An 8,098-nucleotide genomic window follows, 5' to 3' on the forward strand; every position below is an offset into this window, starting at 1 on the left:
CTCCTGCTATGCAGCTATGTTACTTCAACTCTCTGTGGCTCACTTTACCAAAATTTGGGACATAATAATTGAGACTGAATGAGAAAATTCATAACGAAACCTTGATATAGAGATGATCCATGATTCAATTTTGTTTGAGCTCTTAATGAATTTTCATAGATCTGAATGCAATATTTGTCTTTTTTCCCCCAAAACAGATTTTGCCTGTGTTCCACAGGAATATAGGAATCTCCAAAGTCCAGTGCCCTGGCTCTGACAGCAGCCAGCAACAGATACTGCGTCACCCGCAGCCTGGAACAATAAGGATGGGATGGGGAGATCTGCCCCCACTGCAGCATCGTCTGCCTGAGTCTGAAGAGGGCCTCAGACAATGGCTCTGGGAGAAGGGAACTTCCCCAAGCATGTCCATGGGGTATGAACTTGCAGCCCCACGGCTCTGGAGGACTCCACCAACCCTGCCTTAGCAGGTGGCTCGGTGTGCAGGAGGAGGGGAAGAATACAGCAGTCCTGACCCCCTCATCCAAGCAGATACACCCTGGCTAGGGAGGTAAGGACTCAGAGTACCACGACTGCCCCTGCCTGTCTGTGGGCACCATGCTGATCCCAAGGGGTTGGGGGACAGTCACCTGCTTCTCTTCTGGGACAGAGCAGGGGTCCAATGCCACTGTCCCAGCCTCTCTTTGAGGGCCTCCTGCCAGTGGTAGTCCATGTGGGATACTGGATCAAGGGGACAGAGTCCCTTGCATGGCCCTGGAGTGTCTGAATCCAACCCTGAGAATCAGCAGAGCTTGATGGACTAAATGTGCCTCTTTCCCCAGGCTCCGGGGAACAGCTCGGCTCAGATTTCCCTATGATGATGAGAAGATTCTGCAGAAGGGATGCCAGGTGAAGCAGTAGAAACACCACAAAGTGTAAAATCTGCAGTTCCCAAACCTCAGAGAAGTCCAGGAGAAGAAATTCAGTCACAGTGGTTTGGCTGGACATTTTCTTCCTCAGTACACTGTGTAATGAGAAGGACAGAGTCCCTTGCATGGCCCTGGAGTGTCTGAATCCAGCCCTGAGAGTAAGCAGATCCTTATGGGAATAAATTTGTGGTTTTCCCCAGGGTCCCGGGAACAGCTCTGCTGAGAGCAGTGACTCCTGAAGGGACCAGCGCCACCTACTGTAGAGGGAGGGGCAGAGACCTTGCCCCCCCTCAATGGACAATTCTGCACTAACCTCCACATCAGGGTGATTTTCTGAGAGTGAGTGGCTGGTTAGAGACCTGCACCGTGGTGGTTTAATTCATTTTCTGATCGAATGTAACTGTGAAGACTTTCATGATCCCTATCAGTGTCTCACCCTTCTGGTCATTTTGTCTCAGCAATATCTTGCGGCAGCGAGTTCCCCAGGTTAGCTGTGTACTGGGTGAGGCTGGGCAGAGGCCAGCCTGAAAATATTGTTCAGAAAAGGGACTGGGCCATGCAGAGGAAGAATGAGAGTTGGGAAGGAAGGAAATGGTGGCCAGGTCTTGTCAATGTGGAGAAGGAGGGGAGAATGGGCAGGTATTTGGAGTTGAGGTGGGACATGCTCCCTCGGGCTGGGCCACTTTAGGGAAGGGGGGCTGAGCACAAGAGGGGACTGGCGGACAGAGGGGTTAAGCAGGGATCTCTGAGAAAGCTCAGTCAGGAACTCAGGGTGGAGGAATTTGCTCTGGGCCATGGAAAGGGGAACCTCAAAGAACAGGGGCTGAGAGGGTCTGTGGGGCGGAGGGTTGCAAGAGGGAGGGAGAGGATTAGAGGCTGTGGATGTTTGTTTGGGGGTCTTGGGCTGTGTGAGGAAGAGGGAAGGAAACACTCAGGGTGTAGGATAAGGGGGTTCAAGGGGTGGAGGATGCAGCAGGGGCTGGAGTCAAAGGGCCTGAATCTCCTCTTCCTTAGACCAGACCTATTCCATTGTAACACCATGGACTTACCCTGCAGAGAGTGAGAGAGGAATCAGGATCCTTGACTGCAATGGAATTACTCCTGATTTACACCAAGGTGAGCGAGAGGAAATCAGCCCCATTGACTCCAAAGGAGTTACTTCTAACTTTTCTTAACGTTAGTGTGTTTTGGTGCTGATTTTTTGTGCCCAGATAGAGGTCAAACCAGGGCTGAGATCCTCACAGCAGGAAGCATTTCCAGTGCTCAAGGCCACCCCAGCAGCCCTTCAGGGGAAATAAAGGTACAGTGTTATTAGTCAGAGAGTTTAGCTCTCAGTTGCGTCCTTCAGCCTCAGAAGTGCTTGGAGTCATGCCGAATGGATTATACTGGCCACGTGCATGGAGAGAGCATGAGCTGGTTGAAAGCTACCGATAAGGTGGAATGTTCTGGCTGGCAAAACTTCAAGCCAGCTGGGCACTTTGAGTTGAGATCTAACCCCATGCAGAAATCTGAGACTAAGAACAGGAGGCACCTGACTCTCTCTGAGTGGTTTGAATTGTGGGGAAATGTCACCTGAGTACAGCAGGATATTTAAGAGGCGCTGAAACTATTTTTGAAATGCACTTACCTTCTGGGAGGGGAAGATGATGAGGATGGGAATTAGCGGAGAAGGGTTTTTGGGGCACAGAGGACAGGGGTGATTATGGGGTGGAAGATGGAAAGGGTGGGTGGGTAGGAGGTGGGTTGGGGGTCAGAAGATGAGGAGGGGTAGAACACTGGGAATGGGGGATATGAGGGTGAGTGTCAGGGGGACTGGGACAACAGAGGGGTGTGATGTCCTCTTTCAATGTTCAGGGGGCTCTATGATCTCTGCTCCCCCTGCCCCCAGCGGAAAGCCTCACTTTCCTGTTTTAGTTTCAGTTTTTCAACTGCGAACACAGCACCCTGCTGTCTTTCATCAGCACCGTCTGCGCGTGTGTGTCTATCTCAGCGATCAGCAACCTTTCAGAAGTGGTGTGCCGAGTTGTCATTTATTCAGTCTGATTTAAGGTTTCGTGTGCCAGTCATGCATGTTAACGTTTTTAGAAGGTCTCTTTCTATAAATCTATAATATGTAACTAAACTATTGTTGTATGTAAAGTAAATAAGGTTTTTAAAATGTTTAAGAAGCTTCACATAAAATTAAATTAAAATGCAGAGTCCCCCGAATGGGTGGCCAGGACCTGGGCAGCGTGAGTGCCACTGAAAATCAGCTCATGTGGCGCCTTCAGTACGCGTGCCATAGGTTGCCTACCCCTGGTCTATCTCCTTATGTGCTGGATCCAGAACTAGAATAAGGGGCAGGGCACCCGACAGCCCCACAATCCCCTCCCTTGTGTGTGCCAATACCTGGGGGGGGGCTCTCTATACATCTTTTGGGGTTAGACCCCCCTTCCTCCCTCCCTTTTGTGATCTTGCAGGCTTTGATCTTGCCCTTTAGCAAGGCGGGAGGAGAGATGAGGCTGTCTCCTTAACACCCACCCCAAATGTGTGCCAGGGTCTGGGGAAGCGCTGCCCTTCAGGGTATCAAGCTGTGAAGAGTCAAACAGGGACATGCACCCACAACACACAGAACAGCCTGCTAGCACCTGGGTGACTGATATGAGTGGAGCAGTTCACACCTCTCTGAGTGATTGTTTCACGCTGTACCATCTCCTGGAAGTGTTTCTCACTCTGCTGAGAATAGCTCATTGAGATGAACAGCCCACTTCACACATCTCTGAGCCTGCATTACTGCAGATGGCTGTGTCTAGCTTTGTGCTGCGCTGACCGAGAGGTGGGGGATGGATGTGAAGGGACCCCAGATTGGTAAAGCAGTGCACAAATTACAGCTCCTTTCCAGAAAAATGTGATGGTTCTTAAAAAAGCCTTTTGCTTCAGTCATCATTCATATCCACAGCCACCTACAGCTGCTGCAATGACCACTAATTCCAACCAACAAGCTTTCTTTCTCTTAAAAAATTACGAAATAAAATGGCTGAAAATTTCATTAACACAGAGTTAAAGTTTCCCAGTAACAGCTCATGCCTATCCAGAAGGTCAAGTTCAGCTAACCTCACGCTTCTAACAAGGAAATGCAGAAGTGAATTAAATGCCCTCATAAACATAACTCCCCTGTTCCTGTGCGATGCCCCACAACACCCATAATACACATGATGTCCTGTCCCTTTCAGTGTTTGAGCACTCTCCCCTCCCCAGTGCACAGAATCGCTTTCATGTTACTTTCCGTTGTGGAGCTAGAAAAAGAGCATAGCACTCAGCTCTGTTCCTGTCAGCTTCCTTGGTGTCATGTCTATCTTAGAATCATAGAATATCAGGGTTGGAAGGGACCTCAGGAAGTCATCTAGTCCAAGCCACTGCTCAAAGCAGGACTAATTCCCAACTAATTCATCCCAGCCAGGGCTTTGTCAAGCCTGACCTTAAAAATCTCTAAGGAAGGAGATTCCACCACCTCCCTAGGTAACCCATTCCAGTGCTTCAGCACTCTCTGAGTGAAAAAGTTTTTCCTAATATCCAACCTAAATCTCCCCCACTGCAACATGAGACCATTATTCCCTGTTCTGTCATCAAGTACCACTGAGAACAGTCTCGATCCATCCTCTTTGGAACCCTCTTTAAGGTATCTTTTTCTCTGCACACGCTTTCACTCTGCCTTGTCACTGGAGCTACCTTCACCTCCCCCGCCCTCAAACACAGCCTGCTCCCCTGACAGAACACCACACCTGTGAAATTTAACAGCCACTTCATGCCCTTTTACAGCCCCTTCACATAGGAGATCACCTAAATTTATACTTCCCTACTCATCATTAAATCCACAGCCTGCTCTCATATCCTATTTCATTACTGACTATACCGTGGCAAGAAGACACCAGTGCTACTGACACAACCTACACAGATCTGTATTGAATTGATGGAGAGGGGTCCCTTGAGGGACAGGTGCACCTCTCTCCTTTGATCAAATACATGGGGGGGGACTCAGACCCAGATCTTGTTATATCGCAGTCACGCCTCTGTGATGTTCCTCAGCTGATCCCAATGTCTCCTCATATCACAATCACACCTCCACCAACTTGCCCCATCTACTGCCTCTATTATTCAATACAGCTACAGCTAGCACAGTAAATGCAGCTGGGGGCAGAATTAAGGTCATGTGAGCATGTTCCTTAACTCTATTTCTTGGGTTTCCAAAGTTTAAGTATTGCTGAACTTAATGTTCTGGTATAGCAAGAGCTATCACTAGGTGATAGATAGATAGATAGATAGATAGATAGATAGATAGATAGATAGATTCTTATCTAATTTACACTGGTGTAAACCTACAGTATCTCCACTGACTTCAGTGAACTTAGTCTGGATTATTACTACTGTGAACATAGAGTTTTTGCATAAAAAGACTGCACATCACATTCCCATGGAGACAATAATGTCATCGGTTGATTATATCTGTAAAGAAGCACCATATTTAAACATGGCCATGGGAGAAATCTGCAAATTTTATTCTTCTTGAATAACTTCCCCTCAATCAGTTTTCTCAGGGCCCCTTTTATCTCCTTGTTCCGCATGCTTTAGATGACTGGATTCATCACTGGAGGCACCACAGAATAGAGAACAGTCACCATGACATCCAGACCTGATGCTGAGCTGGAGGTGGATTCAGGTAGGCAAAGGTACCAGTGCAAAGTAACAAGGAGATCACAGTGAGGTGAGGAGGACAAGTGGAGAAGGCTTTATGCCGGCCCTGCTCAGAGGGGATTCTCAGCACTGTTTTGAAGATCTGAACATATGACACAATTATAAAAGCAAAGCAGTTTAAGCCTAAGAACAAGAGAAAAGAATTAACAATAACTTCACCAAGGTATGAGTCAGAGCAGGAGATCCTGAGCAGCTGGGCGATTTCACAGAACTGATCCACCATGTTGCCTCACAAAAGGTTCGTGCAAATATTTTCCCAGTCTGCATAGTAGAAACCTGAATTCCACTAATTCAGGCACAAGCTGTCATTTGGACACAATCTCCCCTGTTCATTATAGTCTCATAGTGCAGTGGTTGGCAGATGGCAATGTACCGGTCGTAAACCATGATGGTGAGAAAAGCAAAATCAGCCACAGTGACAAAAATGAAGAGAAAAACTTGGGCAACGAATCCAGCATAAGAAAACTACCTGGTGTTCAATAGAGAATTGAGCATGGACTTGGGGACAAGACGGAGGTGGATCTGAGGTCTAGTATGGACAAATTCATCAGGAAGAAGTGCATGGCGGTGTGAAGGTGGTGGTCAAGCACTAAAAGGATGATAACAAGGAGATTTCTCACCAGGGCTGCCAGGTAAATCCCTAGAAACACCACAGAGTGTAAACTCTGCAGCTCCTGAATCTCAGACAATCCCAGGAGAAGGAACTCGGTCATGGTGGTTCAGTTGGACATTTTCTTTCTCAGTACATCATGTGCTGCCTACGGAAGGAAGGGCAAGGGCAATGGTCAGGCTAGAGCGCTCCTGCCTCCTGACCTCTGACAATCACACTACTAGTGAGGAGTATTGTCACACCACTGTAAATTGCCAAAGGTCCCTGTAACAAGGTGATCACCCACTCCTGCCCTGAAGGGTTTAAAGACAGCCCTGGGAGAGGGCTGTGGCAGGGGAAAAGCTACTAGGCTGATGGGGGAAGCAGCTGCAGCTGAGCCACACCCTAATCAGACTTCAGCTGGCCCTATATAAGAAGCTGGGAGGCGAGAGCTCATCAGTCTCTCTCTAATGGTAGAGGGAGATGGGCCTGGCTGCAAGGAGCAAGAGATAGGGTACTTGAGTGGAGCAGGGGAGAGGTAGAGGATCTGGGGAGCTCCAGCCTGGAAAGCCTCACACTGTGGCCTAGCATAAAGCAAATAGGTACTCGGGGGTGCAGAGGGCAGCCCAGGGGTAGGCAAAGGCAAGAGGTCCAAACCCAACCTTGCCAGTGATGAGTGGCTGATATAATCCTATTTATATGCATGTATCATTTTTGTATTCAAAGTTATGAATATTGGCTATATTGGCTTGATTTCTAAGTAACCTTAGTAGAGCATTTGGTCAGTTCCTGAAGAAAGAGATGTTGAAATTAAGTACCTAATCAAAAAAACACTTAAAGGCCAATGAATCTTGGAATGCTCTAATCCACATAAGAAGTCTACTTGAGGATGTTCAAGGTAGCATGTGACCCATGGCTGCTGCCTGGTAAGAAACTGAGAGTCATGCATGGACACATGACTTGCCCAGGTGACTCCAGAACTCCATCTTGGAGCTGGACTTTGCATAGGAGAGAGGAGGGGGTCTCCACCCACAAGAGAAAATCTATTTAAGCCCATGAGAGACCCCTCCATTTTGCCTTCAGCTGGTTAAAGAGAGAGCCTCTCCATCCCTAAAGATAACCTGAAAGAAACTGGAACAAAAGACAGTAACTACAAGGGGGTGTGAGTGATTGCTGGACCTGGACTAGAAGATGATTAGTCTGTAAAAGGAAGCTTACTGGAACTGGCGAGATTTTATCTGTACTAATGGTATTCAGCAGCAAAGAATCCTGTGGCACCTTATAGACTAACAGACGTTTTAGAGCATGAGCTTTCGTGGGTGAATTCATATGACGAAGTGGGTATTCACTCACAAAAGCTCATGCTCCAAAACGTCTGTAAGTCTATAAGATGCCACAGGATTCTTTGCTGCTTTTACAGATCCAGACTAACACGTCTACCCCTCTGATAATAGTATTCAGTAATATTAGGCATAGATTTGCATGGTTTATTTTATTTTACTTGGTAATTCACTTTGTTCTGTCTGTTACTACTTGAAACCACTTAAATCCCACTTTGTGTATTTAATAAAATCACTTTTTAGTGTTTAATTAACCCAGAGTATGTATTAATACCTGGGGGATGGGGGGGCAAACATCTGTGCATGTCTCTCTATCAGTGTTATAGAGGGTGAACAATTTATAAGTTTACCCTGTATAAGCTTTATATAGGGTAAAATGGATTTGTTTGGGTTTAGACCCCACTGGGAGTTTGGGCATCTGAGTGTTAAAGACAAGTAAACTTCTGTAAGTTGTTTTCAGTTAAGTCTGCAGGTTTTGGGCACTTGGATCAGGCCCAGGGTCTGTGTTGGAGCAGACGGGTGTGTCTGGCTCA

Source organism: Gopherus flavomarginatus, chromosome 12 (genome assembly GCF_025201925.1).
Source record: "Gopherus flavomarginatus isolate rGopFla2 chromosome 12, rGopFla2.mat.asm, whole genome shotgun sequence".
Classification (NCBI taxonomy): Eukaryota; Metazoa; Chordata; order Testudines; family Testudinidae; genus Gopherus; species Gopherus flavomarginatus.